The 19,210-nt window shown below is 41.6% G+C and overlaps 1 long non-coding RNA gene across 1 annotated transcript; it reads right to left on the bottom strand.

Annotated features, from left to right (window-relative positions):
• Positions 1 to 16,584: 16,584 nt before the first annotated feature.
• On the bottom strand, positions 16,585 to 18,237 carry LOC110804779 (uncharacterized). Its single transcript, XR_008920510.1, has 3 exons — positions 18,185 to 18,237; positions 17,381 to 17,452; positions 16,585 to 16,725 (listed from the first exon to the last, which is right to left on the bottom strand). It is a non-coding gene; the product is annotated as an uncharacterized lncRNA (long non-coding RNA).
• Between the last annotated feature and the right edge of the window lie 973 nt (positions 18,238 to 19,210).

Here is a 19,210-nt window from a genome sequence, read left to right as displayed (position 1 = left end):
ACTTCTTGAAACATCTATTGTACATCTGTTCCTTCCAAATTGCTTTCTTATATTTTCAAAATATACTAAGGAGTATGAACTATGAAGCAGGAAGCTAACTTAAAGTAGTGACCCTTACCGACCTTGATCCTTTTTTTTTTTTTGAAAACACCGACCTTGATCCTGATAAAGTGGTACGTAGTTAAAATTAGGAATAAAATGATTAAATAAATAAATGATTTTTTTTTTCTTTCACAAATGACCTTTTATGATAAATGATTTTTTTTTTTTAAAAAAAAGTGAAATAAAACTTGTACGGAGTAGAAGTAACCTAGCAGATCATCCATGTCACAGCAGACCATCGGACATCTGATAAGACAGATCAAGCAAAGCAACCGCAGGAAGTACCTATTGAAAGTACCACAAGTCCTCAAGAACCGCACAGACCCTCAGGTCTGCGGGGAAACGACCTGCTAGACGACAACATAGATACGTCGTTAAGCAAAAGGACAAACAACAAGTACATCACTAGCGTACACGCGGCAACATCTGAATAGGCCAAAGTACTGAATAGTACGCCTATAAATACTGCCGTCCCCATTCATTTGCGGACACGTTCAATACAAGTACAATTCTTAACCCTCTCTACTTTCTCTCTCTAGAGCATTATCTCATTTGCTGACTTAGGCATCGGAGGGGGTTTCCTCGGTTAAATCCCCGAGGTTAGCTTACGTTCGTTCTGTCTGACAGCGCAACATCACCAGGCAGGGCAACATCACCAGGCAGGGCTCCCCCAGTTCCATACTCGGAACAAGTGGCGCTAGAAGGAGGGGACTTCCCAGACCTTGCTTCTAAAAGACCTACCCTCTCACACAATGACTGAGTCAAGCGAACCGATAATCCAGCAGATAGAACCACCCACCTCAAAAAACAACCAGAGAACCACAAATGTACCCTTGTTCGGCATGCCTCAGAGTCTTGGTCCGCCAAGAGAGACACCACAACCCAGAGCTATGGCAACCCCTAGCCAGGGCCAGGGTATCCCAATTCCAACCAGTGCCTCACTAGCACGATTGGGGGCACAGTTCTCACCCGACCAGATGCGCACAGCAATAGAAGTCCTGACATTCCTTACTCAAATAACCCCACAAGCCCAGGTCATGAGAACAGCCCCAGAGGTTGAGGTTGAGCAGAGGAGAAAACGTCCCAGACCCCAACATAGTCCGAATGTTTGGAGGAGGAATCTGCAGCAAGACATGGAAGGGGCTGATAATCAAGAGTATGAAGCAGAGAGTATCACACCAAGCAGAGCTCAACCCCGGGCAAGGACTGAACAAGCACCCAGTCATAGACACCACTCTGTGTCAGGTACGCCCAATCCCATCCGAGCAGTAGTTAAGCCTGATAATTCTCCCTTCTGCGATGAAATACTCTCTGAAAGAAGGGAAAAGATAAAAATGCCCACCTGCAAATACTCCGGAAAGACAGACCCAACGAATCACCTCTCTGCCTTTGGGGGACACATGATGCTATATACCAATACAGACTCTATGTGGTGTAAGGTCTTTCCTTCCACTCTAGAGGGGATGGCACAGAGCTGGTTTGGTAAAATACCCAAAGGCACCATAACATCTTTCCGGTAGCTAGCTATCTTGTTTCGCACCCAATACGTGGCAAACATTGCCAGAGAAAGGATGACAGGGGAGCTGATGTCAGTCATCCAGGGGCCTCAGGAATCTCTGAGGGAATACATATCCAGATTCAATATGGAGGCGTCGAATATACCCAAGTTGCAGCAAGAGGTAGCAGTCCTGTCCATGATGACTGGTCTGCGGGATGGAGAGTTCAAGAGTTATCTGGGCAGAAAATCATTCACAACCCTGGCAGAGGTACTGGGAAAGGCAAATGAATTTATAAAGAGTGAAGAAATTGGCAGAGCAACCTCACGTCGATATGTGGCAAGCGAGAACAATTACGGTAGTCAGAGCAAGAAAGAGCCATACAAAAAAGAATACCCAGACAGAAGAGAAAACCCACAGCCAAGAAGAGACTGGCAGGGACCAGGCAGAGGCAAAGGTAACGAATTCAAAACTGAAAAAAGGGGGAAGTTTAATGAGTATACCCCCTTAGTGGCATCCAGAACTCAAATTTTTGCCATCAGCAAAGAAGACGAGAAGTGGCAGAGACCTCCCAAAATGTACAACAAGTACAGGGACCCAAAAAAGTACTGTGACTTTCACAGAGATCATGGCCACCTCACAGAAGAATGCACTCATTTGAAGGATAATATCGAAGATCTGATCCGGAGGGGATACTTGACTCAATTCAAAGCAAAAAGCTCGTATAGCAGGACCTATGAGAACAGAGATAATGATAATAGGTCCGACAGTAAGAAGGCGGAACCCAAGCAAAGCTATCCAGCAGACCAAAAGAGAATGGGCGACATTTTGGTCATAACAGGAGGGCCAGTTTACGCAGGAACCACTGTTAGCGGGGCCAAGGCCAGTGTGAGCGAATTCAAACACCAGGTTAATTACCATAATTCTGGCAGGTGGCCCGCCCCTCCAAAAATCCCACAGTGCACTTTCACAGAGGAGGACTGTAAAGGCATAATATACCCCCATGACGACCCTATGGTATTAGCCCTGAACGTAGCAAACAGAAAAATCCACCGTATTCTGATAGACGGAGGTAGCTCTGCGAACATCTTGTTCTGGCCTGCTTTCCAAGAGTTGCAAATTGATGAGAAATACGTAAAGCCAGTCAATTACCCAGTAATCGGATTCACAGGAGCCACAGTGATACCAGAAGGGATAGTCAGTTTGCCAGTGCAGATTGGCCAAGGGAAGGATATCAAGGACATCATGGTAGACTTCATGATTGTGAAAGTCCCCGCAGCCTACAACGTCATTCTTGGCAGACCATTCATCCATGACGCAGGGGCTGTAGTCTCCACTTATCACCTCACCATGATGTATACGACAAATGATGGCCGCTCAGCCAAGGTCAAAGGCAGTCAGGAGCAGGCTAAGAAGTGCTACCACACTGCGCTAAAACAACCACCCAGACCCCCACCACTGGCAGAAGAGGAACTTCCCCAATCCCGAAAAAGAAAGAGAGCAGAGCGCAAAAAAGACAAGTTGTTAAGCATGGAAAACTTCGAGCATCGGGAGGAAGGTCTGTTGGAACCCACGTCAACTGACGAAACTGAGGAGATAGAATTAGAGGAAGGGTTGACAGACCGGACGGTTCGAATTGGCACAGACGTAGATCTATCCCTCAGAGTGAACCTCATTGGTCTGCTGAGAGAGCACGCAGACATATTTGCTTTCTCAGCGGACGAAATGCCAGGGATTGACCCCAGTGTCATGGTCCATAGACTGAATGTCAGCAGAGAAGTTAGGCCAGTGAAACAGAAGAAGAGAAATTTCTCGGCAGAGAAGAATGTAGCCATCCAAGAAGAAATCAACAAATTGCTAGCAGCCAAGTTCATAGAAGAGTGCGATTACCCAGAATGGCTGGCTAACGTTGTGATGGTAAAGAAAGCAAATGGTCAATGGAGGATGTGTGTAGACTTCACGGACCTAAACAAGGCCTGTCCGAAGGACTGTTACCCATTGCCCAGAATAGACCAGCTGGTTGATTCCACCAGTGGACACGCTCTCTTGAGTTTCATGGACGCATTTTCCGGCTACCATCAGATCAGTTTACTCGAATCAGATCGTAAGAAAGCTGCTTTCATCACAGACGCTAGAGTTTATAACTACAAAGCTATGCCATTTGGCCTGAAAAATGCGGGTGCAACCTACCAGAAGCTTGTAGATAAGATATTCGCACAGCAAAAGGGCCGGAATGTGGAAGTATATGTGGATGATTCCATAGTCAAGAGCAAAAAAGAGGCTGATCACATCGCAGACCTGCGAGAAACATTTGCTACGTTGAGACAGTACGACATGAAACTAAACCCAAAGAAATGTGTGTTCGGTGTTAAGTCAGGAAAATTCTTGGGATTTCTGGTCAGTGAAAGGGGAATAGATGCCAACCCAGAGAAGGTGGAGGCCATACTCAACTTGCCAGAGCCAAGAAACATACGAGATATACAGAGATTAACTGGAAAGATGGCAGCACTCACTCGTTTTATCAGCAAATCTGCAGATAGATCCCTCCCATTTTTTCAGGTACTGAAAGGCAACAAAACATTCAAGTGGGAAGCAGAGCAAGAAAAGGCATTCGCAGAGGTAAAGAATCACCTGAAGAGCCTCCCAACAATAGCCAGACCAGAAGTAGGAGATGTTTTGCAGTTGTACATCTCGGCCTCCAAAAAGACTGTAGCAGCAGCCTTAATAGTGGAAAAGGACAAGGCCCAACAACCGGTATATTTCGTCAGTCACATTCTCAACCCCGCAGAGCAGAGGTACCCACTGATCGAAAAAATGGCCTTCGCAATTATGATAGCTGCCAGGAAGCTGAAACCATACTTCGACGCTCACAAGGTACAAGTATTAACAAATCAGCCTTTGGAGAAATCATTACGAAGGCTGGATACCTCAGGCAGACTGCTGAAATGGGCGGTAGAACTCTCAGAGTACGATATTGAATACAGGCCAAGAGCGGCCATAAAGGCACAGGCATTAGCAGACTTCATAGCTGAGGCATCTTACGAGGAGGAGGAGGAGGAACCTCTGGGGACCTGGCAGATATATGCAGATGGCTTAGCCGCAGTTACGGGGTCAGGAGCAGGCATTATAATGACTTCACCAGAAGGCAATGTCTTTGAATATGCCATAAAGTTCAAGTTCAAAGCCTCAAATAATGAAGCAGAGTACGAAGCAGCGATCGCAGGCATTCAAATGTGCAAGGCAGCGGATGCTAAGAAAATCGTGTTGAAAACAGATTCCCAGTTAGTGGCCAGTCAGTATAGAGGCGAGTATGAAGCCCGAGAACCGTCCATGCAGAGGTATCTGGCACTGATGAAAGAAGCAGTAGCCCAGTTGGAAAGCTTCGAGATCCAGTTGGTCCCCAGAGCAGAGAATAGCCAAGCAGATGCTCTCTCAAAATTAGCAAGCTCTTCGCTGCAAGACCTGGAAAGAACAGTGATGGTGGAAGTACAGGAAGAGAAGAGTATCGATAAGAGGCCTATGGTAAATGCCATCAGCACAGAGCCTCAGTGGTACGACAGTATAGTATCATACAAGCTTGGCAGGGGTCTCCCTACAGCAGAGCCAGAACAGAAGAAGATAAAGCGAAACGAACACTGGTTTGTGATCTACCAGGGCAGATTGTACAAAAAATCCTTCTCCCTACCCCTGCTGAGATGCGTCTCAACAGAGGAATCACAGAGAATCATTGAAGAAATTCATGAAGGAATATGCGGTAATCATATTGGGGGTAGAACACTAGCCTTAAAAGCTCTCAGAGCAGGGTACTATTGGCCAACCATGGTGAGTGACTCGCAGTCATACGTGAAGAAATGCGACAAATGCCAAAAGTTCGCTCCAGTAATCAATCAGCCCTCAAATGATCTGCAACCAATCATCAATCCCATACCATTCGCTCAGTGGGGAATGGACATCCTGGGTTCGTTTACAGCCGCGAGTGGAGGAAGAAGATACTTGATCGTGGCAGTGGATTATTTCACCAAGTGGATAGAAGCAGAGCCCACAAAGAGCATAACAGCAAAACGAATGAAAGACTTCATCTGGAGAAACATCATCACAAGATTTGGCATCCCAGAAAGTTTGGTCTTTGATCACGGGACACAATTCGATTGCACACCGGTAAAGGATTATTGCGCAGGGCTAAGAATCAAGTTCGCTTACGCATCAGTATGCCACCCACAGAGCAATGGACAAGCCGAGGCGGCGAACAAACAGATCCTTGGAGCTCTGCGAAAGAAAATCGAGGATTTTAAGGGTGCATGGGCAGACCTCATACCAGAAATTTTGTGGTCCAATAGAACAACTGAGAAAGAGGCGACAGGAGAAAGTCCCTACAAGTTAGCCTTTGGAGCAGAAGCAATATTACCGGTAGAGGTTGGCCTGCCCAGTTTCAGAGTGCAGTACTATGATGAAAGCACTAATGAACAACTCATGAGGGAATCATTAGACCTTCTGCCAGAGGTAAGGTTGCTAGCAGAGCTGAGACTCACAGCAAACAAAGAGAGAATGAGCAGAGCTTACAACAAAAGAGTCAAGCACAGACCTATGCATGTGGGAGACCTGGTGCTTAGACGAACAATAGCCACAGGAAAGGGCAAGGCAGAGGGGAAATTCACTGCAAATTGGGAAGGACCATACCAGATCACAAGGGAGATAGCCCCTGGCTCATATCATCTCATGACAATGGATGGAAAAGAGTTAAAGAACAGTTGGAACGCCAACATGCTCAAAAAATACTATGTTTAGTATAAGTGATCTATACAATGATAAGGCAAGATAAGCCAAAATTATCCCTTTTTGTACTCCTTTTTACAGAATACATATAATGAAATGAGCTTGGCGGTTCCAAGAAAAGATATGGTGATAAGCAAAGTACGATGTAACTTAGAAATACACCATGATACACACATTCAACAGATGACTTGACTTGATCACTCAAGTTAGCTGAAGAACAGTGTCATGATGAATTTCTAAGTTAGAATATCGCAGAGCAATTTCTGAGTTTTGTCTTGGCCAAAACCAAGGCAATTCAAAATTGGAAGCAGCCCAAAAGGCTAGCTAGACTATCGCAGAGCAATTTCTGAGTTTTGTCTTGGCCAAAACCAAGGCAATTCAAAATTGGAAGCAGCCCAAAAGGCTAGCTAGACTATCGCAGAGCAATTTCTGAGTTTTGTCTTGGCCAAAACCAAGGCAATTCAAAATTGGAAGCAGCCCAAAAGGCTAGCTAGACTATCGCAGAGCAATTTCTGAGTTTTGCCTTGGCCAAGGCCAAGGCAATTCAAGGTTAAAGGCAGCTCAAAAGGCTAGCCAGAATACCGCTGAAATGTCACAGAGCAGTCCCTAAGTTTGCCTTGGCGAAAGCCAAGACAGTCCAAAAGGGGAGGTAGTCATAAGACAGGCTATAAAGTTTGACTCTGATCAAGGCTAGAACTTTCCAAAGGCAAACAAGATATCAAAAATTGGCTAAGTACTTAGCAAAATATGCATATCAAATGCCGGCGGCTATACCTTCATTAAAAACCAAGGAAAATAGATAAAGTACAGCCCTACAAAATGGCTCTGGGCAGTAAAAATACCAGCCCAACTCGAAAATATTTCAGAAATAAAAGGCAGCAATAAACTAACTACAAATTGTTCCAAAAACGAAGTGACACAAACGCCACCACCCAATAGGGTAAACGCAAAATAATATTGTTCAAAACCAAACTATTACATAACAGGCCCAGTAACACAAGAGTAACAGGGGGATAGCCGCCACACCCATTATTCGTTGTTGCCCGCAGCATCATCCTCGTCAGAGAAGGGCAAGTCTCCTGGGTGAATGTTCTCAACGCAGAAGTCAGGCACATCATTAGGTTCCGCGGCATGTCCCTCAGCAGTTTCAGCCTCTCGCAGTTCCCTAAGGATAGTAAGGTGCAGGCCAGCGAGCCAATCCTCCTCGATTAAGCTCCAATCAAACTGCGGATACTTGTGCTTGATTATAAGAGAGGCTGCCTTCCACCGACCATCATACCTCTGCGTCAGAAGAGCATACTGAGCGTCAGATCGACAGAATACTCGCACAGCAGCAGCCACCTCCTTCTGCACAGAACGGCGAAGGCCTGCCAGCTCATCAGCATGCCTCTGCTCAACAAGGCTTAGCTGCTCCGCCAAATCTTTAGTGCGTTTCCTCTCAGCCGCTATCTCCGCCTGAGCTTTGGCCAAGCTCTCCCTAGCTGGACGCAGAGCAACAACCTCACTGGCCAAATTATCCCTCTCCACAGATATGGCCTGAACGTTGGCATTAGCAATGGTAAGGGAAGAAAACGCTCTCTCATTTTCTAAAGTCAAATCCCGAACCTGCCTGTCTCCTTCTTCAAGGAGAGCAAGATGCTCGTCATGCTTCCTCTGATAATAGAAAAAGAAGTCACAGAGCTCCTTCACTGCACCTCCAGCCTAAAAAAAAAAAAAAAAAAAAAAAAAAAATGTTAAAATAAAAACATGCAAAAAACGACTAAGTACAAAACAATAGGGATGTACAAACATACAAACTTCATACCTCTAACACCTTCTGGCAGGCGTTAGCCCCAGGAGTATAAACACGCTCCAGAGGACGGTCAGCTGGCAACGTTATTCCCTTCAGCATCCGATATGCCAACGTCCCACCCTTCTCTGGGAAGCTAGCATACAAAGATTCATTAGCTTTGACATCCCAGCTGGGAACAAAAATGTCGCCGCTAATCGGTGCAGGAGGAAAGAGGGCAGCTAGCTCCGGGTTCACCTCAGGGCGAACATCGAGGATCTCTTTCTCCAAAAACTCGTGGTTTCTGATATTTACATAAGAAGGGATGGAGGATTCAACTTCAACTGCTCCTCCAAATAAGCAGCAAGAGCAGCAGACGAGGTAGGGAGAGAAGCAGTGCTTTGATTAGCAGGAGCAGAAGCTTGAGCCTGCTCCTGTGAACGAGAGCTTTCCCCAGTGCAAACGCGTTTACCTGGTCGTTGCACAAAAGGAACATCCCGCTCCTCGGCCACAATTTCCACCTGCTCAGAGATAGAAGAATCCACGACCTGATCTGGTTGAGCAGACCGCAGTTGGTCCGCAGCTGTTCCAGTCGCGTCAGCAGAAACACTCTCCATCTCAGAGCGAGGCCGACGTTGACCCGCCACACTGCCTCCTCCGCGAGTGGTATGACCACGCCGCACAAAGGAAGGAGTAGAAGAGGTAGCTCGAGAGGTAGGGGTAGAGCGTGGTGCCTAGATGCCTGCCCCGGTAACTACTCCCGCAGAACCTCCGCCTCTGCCAGTACGGCCAACCACAGAGCCCCCACCCCTGGCAGGGCGATTAGCAGCAAGACTCCCTCCTCGGGCAGTCCGCCGAGAGCTCGCCCTGCAACCACCAACAGCGTCAGCTATGGTACGGTAAGCATTGGCAGGGTCCTCTGCTGGTTCGTTGGTCTGGGGGGTCCCATCAGCAGCCAAGCCCAAAGAACTCAAGTCAAGATGTTGGCGACCTAGCAAGGCAACAGGAAAGTGTCATGACAATATAAAAAAAAAAAAAACTAAGTACAAGACAGAAAAAGTCAAAAGGAAAGAAAAGTATACCGTGAGGATGAGTATTGCACAAATGCATAGCGGAAAGAACATCATTCCGCAGAATATACATTGACTGAGGTAGCCAATTCCTGGGCGCACGGCCAATATCCTTCCCATTGGCGTCACGTTTGACCACGGAGTCAAACCACTCGTAGGCAGCATCCTCCAAATTATGACCAGCAAGGACCTCTATACCTTCCATTCTGCCATTGGGAGGGACAAAAGTGCGGGGCAGCGGAAAGTCGGCGGGAACTCGGAGCCAGAAGAATCGACCCTTCCAATCCCTCTGCCCGGTAGGATTACCCAGACAAGTCATCTTGCCTCGAGCAGTGTAAGTGGTGAACCAACCAATGCTCCCTTCCTTGTTATCACTGCTTCGAATACAGTGCAGTCGTTTGCATAAAGAGAGGGTCTCAGGGAAGCCTTTGAAACGCACCACCCACAAGTAGCAGATCAGAGTCCGTATAGCAAACGGATGAAGCTGCGCCAGGCAGACATTAAAAGCCTTCAGGAATTTGGCCAAGGTTGGATCCAAGGGAAAGCGCAGCCCAAAGTCCAGATGATATGAATACAACCCAATATGACTTGGGGGAGGAGCAGTAATACGAGCATCATCTGCGGGGACAACCAGCTCATATCCAGGGGAAAAGCATAAAGCTCCCTTCCAACACCAGGATAATCATGTTGACGAGCTGCTTTGAGCCAATCCGCATCCGGCGCAGCATTTAAGGGACCATATGAAACTTCAGGACTTAAATAACTCTCAGTCGAGCCAATGGGCAGATCTTCCTCGACATACAACGAAAACGGTCGGAGAAGCCCCACCTCCTCGAGAATGGGATTCTCGGGATGATGCTCTGCGTCGCCACAACCACTGCTAGGGCCACTTGCCATTGGAGAACGTCTGCGGTAAACATGCAACGACCCATCAATACTCCCAATTAAAGGCTCGTCTAGTTGATCAAAACTGTCCAACCAAGCTACTTCTGCCAGGGGTTGGATGTCTAGCCCAACAGGGGCATTAGGGGGAGGGTTCAATCGAACCGCACTGGCCAAATGCTCATGGCGCAGTTCTCTAAGACGCTGACGAAGGGCAGGAGTAGGCCCTGACACAACAGGCGTAACCCTGCCAACAACGGGGGACCCACCCCCAGAGGAAGAACCACTGGAGATAGATATCACCGCACGCTCAGAACGAGAAATGACATCATGCATAGACTTAGTCCTATTCTCTGCTACTGTCCTAGCCTCTTCATCAGAGGGTAAAGAGACAGAGGAAGGGGAAGAAGGAGAGTATGGCTCGGAGGAATCACTCGTATACCCAGGGCTACTAGGGTTGGCACTATCAGAGGTATCAGACATGTTGACTGAAAGAAAAAAGAAGAATAAACAAAGGGTAGAAGGAGAAAAGTCAAGGCAAAACGACAGAGAAAAAAGAGCAAAACGACATAAAAATATACATGTAATGTAAAAATTAAAAAAAAAAAAAAAGAAGAGAAAAGGAAGAAGAAGACGAAAAGCTCCAAGAAGCGCAGAAATGGCGAAGCCAAAAAACACAAACACTCCCACATTTCATTCAAAAACACATACCACAAAAAACTCACAAAAACTACTAAAACAGTTGAATGTACATGCAAAACCAAAGAAAACAACAAGGAAAAAGCAAAAGAATTACCTGGAAAAGAGAAGGGCGAAGAGAGAAGTTCAACAATGGCGGACTAGAAACCCTCGAAGAAAAATGCGAACCCAAAAAACCTCGACAATTTCAGAAGAAAACGCCACCACCAGCGGTTGCGCAATCACCGGAATAACACGAAAACACAAGAAAGCAAAGAACTTGGAGTTAGAGCGCTCGGAAAATGGCGAAATTGAGTTCGAAGCAAAGTGAAGTTAGAGGAGAGTAAGAAAATGAAGAAGGTAAGAAAGAGGAGAGAGAAGAAGAAAGTGACTGAAACCCGTATTTAAAAGAAGAAATAAACGGCCAAGATTCGAAGACCCTTCGAGTCACCTACCTGGATGAAGGACACGTGGGGCGCAATAAACCATGACGGTTTATTTTCCTTTCAAATGCTAACTACAGTAAAACCACGACGGTTTAAAAAAAAAAAAAAAAAAAAAAAAAAAAAAAAAAAAAAAAAAAAGGGCAAAGATACGTACAGCCAATCGCGCAAGTTATGACCAGAAAGAGCAGGTCTAACTCCAAGTAGTCAGCCCTACTCTTGGGGACTAGTTGTACAAGATGCAGCCAAAAAACACTGAAAGAGCAGGTCTAACTCCAAGTAGTCAGCCCTACTCTTGGGGACTAGTTGTACGGAGTAGAAGTAACCTAGCAGATCATCCATGTCACAGCAGACCATCGGACATCTGATAAGACAGATCAAGCAAAGCAACCGCAGGAAGTACCTATTGAAAGTACCACAAGTCCTCAAGAAGCGCACAGACCCTCAGGTCTGCGGGGAAACGACCTGCTAGACGACAACATAGATACGTCGTTAAGCAAAAGGACAAACAACAAGTACATCACTAGCGTACACGCGGAAACATCTGAATAGGCCAAAGTACTGAATAGTACGCCTATAAATACTGCCGTCCCCATTCATTTGCGGACACGTTCAATACAAGTACAATTCTTAACCCTCTCTACTTTCTCTCTCTAGAGCATTATCTCATTTGCTGACTTAGGCATCGGAGGGGGTTTCCTCGGTTAAACCCCCGAGGTTAGCTTACGTTCGTTCTGTCTGACAGGGCAACATCACCAGGCAGGGCAACATCACCAGGCAGGGCTCCCCCAGTTCCATACTCGGAACAAAACTCAAATCTTTTTTTTATATATAAATCAAAAGGTCTTGCATGCACAAGTTGTACAATAAATTTATTGTACACCGACATATTTTTACCCAATTTTTTCTACTTTTATCCAGTTTTCTCCAACTTTTATATTATTATTAAAAAGAAGTTGATTGATAAACATTTTAAAGGGTTAAATGATTAATTTATACATTATTAGTAATTTTGAAGAAATATTTTTTATTAAATTGAAAATTTTTATCATTAAAAAATAGGTAACTTTTACATATATAAGGGTAACCTTTAAACATTTTACGTTAACTTTAATTTTGGTGTACAATATTTATCGTACACCCCATGTAAATAAGAATTTGTGGTTATAAATAGGGACAAATACCTATTTTCTGTCGGTCAAACATAATTTTTTGGCATTGACTCTCACGTGTACGGCACGTGGCCCCGTTTAACGATTTTTCTTTTAATCGCTTCCTTCCAAGAATTCCCTTATTCCCCTTAACTAAACTCAATAACTTAAAAAATAATTAATTTTCTTCGCCATTTTCTATAAGGAGTCAACACCAGGCCTGACCAAAATGTAAAATAGCCGGCAAGCAGGTACTCGAAACTCAATCTTATTTCAACCCATGTATACCACGAATGGGGCAGAAGAAGAAGTTATGTTGGGCAAATCTTACTTCAACCCCACAGACCTCTATGAGGGATGACGCCAACGCAAAAAGTGTATCAAGTGCAAACAAACAAACAAAATGCCCCAAGTCATACACAATGCTAGAAAATCTAATCTAATCTAATCAACTCATATAATTCAAGCAATGGAAAGTAAGTAGTAATTATTCCATCTGTCTCAAAATTATAGTTTTGTTTCCTATTTTGGGCGTCCCAAATTCGTAGTCATGTTTCCTTATTTTGACATTACTTTTCTCACTCTCCCATAATCTATATTCCACTTTTCCACATTTTACACTTTTTCATAGACTATATTCCACTTTTCTCACTTTCTCGTACACTTTTCCACTTTTCCTTACACTATATTTCACTTTTCTTAAAACCCGTGTTTTAATCAAACATGATTATAATTTTGGGACGGAGGAAGTACTCTACAAACAGGAAATGAAGGCATATGAAAAGAATGGAAGACATCAAAAGAACTAAAGTAGAACAAGAATTTAGTATTCAGCGCCCTATTAAACTGGAGGAAGAAGGTAAAGCGTCCACAAAGTCTGCTGAATTGGGCCAACTCACTGACATTGCAGGGCCCCTCCGTATTAGTGGGCTTGAATGTGCGAATAAAAAAGCTGCTCAGAAATTAATTAGCTTATGAACCCCTAATTTCAAGAGTTCACAATTTGGAGAAATTGGAGCAAAAAAATTGAGGCTTTCACTATTACCTTGTAGGAAATGCCACGACAATCAAAAGGGATTTCGCGAATTTTATTTTTTTAAATTACAAAGAACGAATTCAAGAAAAAATGTAGGAAGAAAATGACGAAGAAGACAGGGCATCGAGGAGAGGGAAAACGATTTTTTTTTTTAAAGTTACTAAGTTAGGGGGAATTCTTGGAGGGAAGAGATTAAAAAAAATCGTTAAATGGGGTCACGTGTCGTGAACGTGACAGTTAACGCCGAAAAATTGGGTTTAACCGCCGGAAAATGGGTATTGGTCCCTATCCACAACAAAAAATAGGATTTGAGTCCTATCTCACAACCTTTTTTTTTAAAAGGTCATTTGTCACAATTTTTGGACTATAAGATGTCCTTTCTGACAAAAATTTCATAAATGAATGATGATGATATTGGAATTTGATTAGGAATTGGAATTGGATTCTTAATATTATGCGTTTTGGTTTAATTTTGAAATTACTTTTTCCCTTTCATTTGGTACTTGAAGTATTTGTATGAGCAGTTGGCTTTCATTTTGTTTAAGCTCCCAAATTGTTGGTGTTGGCCCATTGCCCACTAAGCCCAACAACGTACACAGTGAAAAGTAGGGCTGACAAATCGGGTCATCAAATCGGTTATAAACGGTGTAGGTCCGAGATCGGTTATGTCGGGTCAATATTTCTATTCGGTTTGATTTTTGTGACACGTATTTTTACTTCCTTGAAAAAAATGAATACATCTCAAGTTCAGTGGGAAATAAATGATGAAGAATTATGTCTTTCAGACAGTGCAACTACTCATACTATACTTAAGAATAAGAAATATTTCTCTCAATTGATGATGAGAAAAACTAGTGTGATTACTATATCGGGTAGTACAAATATTATAGACGGCTCCGGAAGAGCACATATATTGTTGCCTATGAGAACTAAATTTTACATTGTTGATGCATTATATTCTTCCAAGTGCCAAAGAAACTTATTGAGTTTAAAGACATTTGAAATAATGGTTATCATATTGAGACGATCAATCAAGGATATGATGAATTCCTTCAAATCACGAGCATAAACCATGGCACAAAAACTGTCTTAGAGAGATTCTCCACTAGTATGTATTACACAAAAATTAATTCGATTGAAACACATGTTATAGTAAATCAGAAGTTTACTGATAGCTTCGAAGTTTGGCATTACCGGTTAGGCCATCCCGGTTCAATAATGATGCGAAAGATCATTGAAAATTCTTGTGGGCATTCATTAAAGAGCCAACCGATTCTTTCTAATAATTTTTCATGTGTTGCTTGCTCACAAGGAAAGTTGATAATTCGGCCATCACCAGCTAAGATAAATTTTAAATCAATCAATTTTCTAGAACGTATACAAAGGGATATTTGTGGGCCAATACATTCCCCATGTGGATCATTTAGATACTTTATGGTTTTAATCGATGCATCGACTAGATGGTCACATGAGTGTTTGTTATCAACTCACAACCTGGCGTTTGCGAGGTTACTTGCTCAATTGATTAAATTAAGAGCACATTTTTCAGATACTCCTATCAAGTCCATTCGTCTTGATAATGCTGGTGAATTTACCTCTAAGTCTTTCAATGATTATTGCATGTCCATTGGGATAAATGTTGAACATCTTGTAGCACATGTTCATACATTAAACGGTCTTGCAGAGTCATTAATTAAACGCATTCAGTTGATTGCTAGACCATTACTAATGAAACTCCCAGTTTCTTCTTGGGGACATGCTATATTACATGCAGCAACATTGATTCGCATCAGGCCAACAAATTATCATAAGTTCTCCCCATCACAAATGGTTTTTGGTCAGGAACCAAATATATCCCATCTTACAATTTTTGGATGTGCATTTTATATCCCTATAGCTCCACCACAACGCTCCAAGATGGATCCTCAAAGGAGGTTGGGAATATATGTTGGATTTGATTCCCCATCAATAATCAAATATCTTGAGCCAACTACAGGGGATTTATTTAAGGCCCGTTTTGTTGATTGTCATTTTAATGAGTCAGTTTTTCCATGTTTAGGGGGAGAAAACAAACAGCTGAAGAAGGAAATTAGTTGGAATGAATTATCATTGTCTCATCTTGATCCTCGTACTAAGCAATGTGAACTACAAGTTCAAAAGATAATTCATTTACAAAGTTTAGAAAATCATTTGCCAGATGCTTTTACTGACCCAAAGAGAGTGACTAAGTCACATATACCATTTGTGAATGCTCCAATTAAGATTGAGGTCCAAGAAGGACAAAATGAAGTTGCTAATGAGTCTAAGGCACGCCTGAAGCGTGGAAGACCAATAGGTTCCAAAGACAAGAATCCTCGAAAAAGGAAAGGAGCAATGGTTGATGGTTGTCAAATCGAGGATACAATCAATTTTAAAGGATCTCCAGAAGACAATTTAGACATGGTAGAAGATGAAATTCAGGTACCTGATAATGAAGAAATTTCAACAAATTATATCATGTCCAGAATTACATGGAACCGAAATCAAATCGACGTCGATGATGTTTTTGTATGCAATGTAGCATTAGATGTTATGGATGACGATGAGGATCATGAACCAAAGTCTATTGAAGAATGTAGACATGGAGATGATTGGCCAAAGTGGAAGGAAGCAATTGAATCAGAATTGAAATCTCTTGCAAAAAGAGAAGTATTTGGACCACCTGTAGTCCGTACACCTGAAGATATGAAGCCAATGGGACATAAATGGGTCTTTGTGCGAAAGAAAAATGAAAATGGTGATATTGAAAGATGTAAAGCAAGATTAGTTGCACAAGCATTCTCACAAAGACCAGGCATTGATTATGAGGAGACATATTCTCCTGTGGTAGAGGGATTTGACTTACGTTTAATGGATGTAGTCACATCTTATTTGTATGGCCCATTGGATAATGATATCTATATGAAACTCCCAGAAGGATTTAAGTTTCCAGAAGAAACAAAATAAAGCTCTCGAGAACTGTAACGCCCCGACTTCTAATCAATTTTATTAAGTTAATTAATTCATAATTAGCAGCAGAATCCTAGTTTAGTCGGTGCGTCACATGTCGTACCTCTCTATTGAGAGATACAAGGCGCATAATTCAATATTAATCTAAACTACGATTAATGAAACAAAAGACTCGTGATATTAACTAAATTGTCATAATACAAACCATAATAATTCTTAGAATTTAAAGCTAGAGTTTTAGTACATAATTAACTAGTGAAGCTCACTTATTAAACTGAGTAACCTTGCTTTAAGTGATACGTCCTCACACTAATCCATCTCGTTGTCCTCTTCGGTACCTAAAACCAAAAGCAACATCATGAGCCGAGGCCCAGTAACAACTACCCTAACAACGTAAATTCATTTCAATTCATTTTATTTGCAAACAGAAGGAGAGTAGAATATTGTGAAACCTTTTTGTAAATCATTTCATAAAATCTTTTGCAATTCAAGATAAACAATAAGATGAAATATAATAGTTTTTCATTATATTATTAAAAAAATTCATTCATGGTTACTGGCAAGTATGAACAGAATGCAGGACGTCTCCCACCAGATCGTACCATCATAATCAGACAAAAACAGACGTTACCCATTATGGGGTAGCGGGGTACGAGGGTACGTGCACGACCATAATTAGAATCAGAATCAGAACAGAACAGAACAGATCAAATACTGCCAGAACCTTGTCTTTCGCTTTTCATTATCATGTTTCATTTCTTATTCATGCGTTGACAGAATATCATTTCATAATCATAAATCATGCTTCGTAAAGCTCATTGAAATTATTCATACTTTAATAAATTCATTCTTGAAATCAAAAGGCATCCCACAATCCAATCAAGAATTATATCATAAACATGGTTGTAAATCATAAAGCATTTCTCAAATTCATAAATCATTTCCATAAACGCATTTGCGAAGGGGATTGTGGGTGTTAGCAATAGATGTTACCTTATACCGCAATACGTAATTCTTACTCATTAACTTTAATGGATCGTTCGCCTTGAATTCCGAGAAACGAATCTTGTAATGTAAGAATTTAATCACGATGTTAGTAGTTATTCGAACAAATTATAATAAAACCTATCATCGAACTACCCTTAGATTCTAAATAATCACCAACTTTAGAATTCACTTTAAGAAAACATTTTATAATGTTATAAGAAAACTCTTTTAAAACAAATAAACTTACCTGATATAATTATTTTAAAATAGTTACTCACATTATAGAAATATGCTTATTTTGTAAAAGACGACATTAATTACTTTAGTTTGAAAACAAATATTCATGTTAAACTTATCACAAAAATAATACCTCATCATATTTAAAATCCATAACAATAAAAATATTTAAAGTAATAACAAATAATCCATTTTATTTACTTTAAAAATAGGAAAATGTAATATAATAATAATAATAATAATAATAATAATAATAATAATAATAATGAATAAATAAAACATCGTTAGAATTTATATTTCAATAACAACGACTTTTAAATAATTTAAGTAATAACAAAAACTCCATTTTAATTATTTTAGAAATAACTGTAATAAAATATCATATTCTCATAATAATATAAAGTTGTCAATAATAATATCAATAAAAATTTTTGCAACATTAGAAAATATATTCAATAAAATAAAATGTGAAAATAATTAAATTAGCTTAAATAAATATATTAACATAAATAAATATGAGAAGTGCATATGAATTAAAATAGAAAATAGGGATTTGAAATTGGGCCTACTTACTCTTAATTGGGTCAAATGGGTCACATGACTTTTGAGTTTACTGATTCATTAGTGTTAGGTTATGATTCATATGACAAAACATAAATCATGCGGAAAAACCATAAAAGCCAGGAAAGCATATTATTTACACATAATCATTTAGCATAGTTTAGATGCATACACTGTGTTGCGTGCCCTCCCTAGCTGCGCCCGATCCGAACAAGAACAAGTCTTTAGGACTCCAAGTGTCGTCCCTCCGTAGATAGTCCACAGCACGTCCGGATCCGCCTTAAGCTTGACCAACTAGAATCGCCCTTAAGGTAGCTTAGGAATTTCGGCTATTAGGTGCAAGTGTATGGCTGATTTTTCTTCAAAATCTTACCTTTAGAATACTTCAATTGTGTCTATAAATTATGACCCTAGGCACCTATTTATAGAGGTATGGAAAAGGAACTGAAATCCTACTAGGATACGAATTAATTAAACTAGAATCCTAGTAGAACTCTTATTTAATTAATTTATCCTTTTAGGATTAGGAATTTAATCATATATCTGTAGACACCTACTTTTGTCCCCATTCCCGAAAGGGAAAGGTTCGATGATGAAAGCATAAAAACTCCACTTGACAACGCATCTCCTATAAAATAAACGAATCTCGATTCCCTATTTTTCACTCGAAACCTGCTATTTATGGAAACCTGCTAAAAATAGTAACTGCCGTAAAAGGTAGCGTCTAAAAGTGGCAAATCATAAAAGATAGAAACCTGTCAGAATTAGGTGTTGCACTCCAACATAAATCCTAAATGAGATAGAAAACCGCGAGAATCCTATTCCTGATAGGATTCGGAAATAAGAGTTACGTATTAATTTAAATCCTAACGAGCCTAGAGTTCGTAACGGGCCCAGACGCATTCCGTCACAAATTGATACGCGCTAAAAGACTCAAATTAATCTCAAACTCTACGGATCTTAGAATCCGAATCTGACTAAACAAAAACTGCCCATACCCTATTTTCAACGCCTGGCTCTGGGCGCCGAAATCTTCGG

The sequence above is a fragment of the Spinacia oleracea genome, chromosome 5 (assembly GCF_020520425.1).
Source record: "Spinacia oleracea cultivar Varoflay chromosome 5, BTI_SOV_V1, whole genome shotgun sequence".
Classification (NCBI taxonomy): domain Eukaryota; kingdom Viridiplantae; phylum Streptophyta; class Magnoliopsida; order Caryophyllales; family Amaranthaceae; genus Spinacia; species Spinacia oleracea.
The sequence above is the reverse complement of the archived record's forward strand: the minus strand, read 5'-3'. Positions and strand labels throughout refer to the sequence as shown.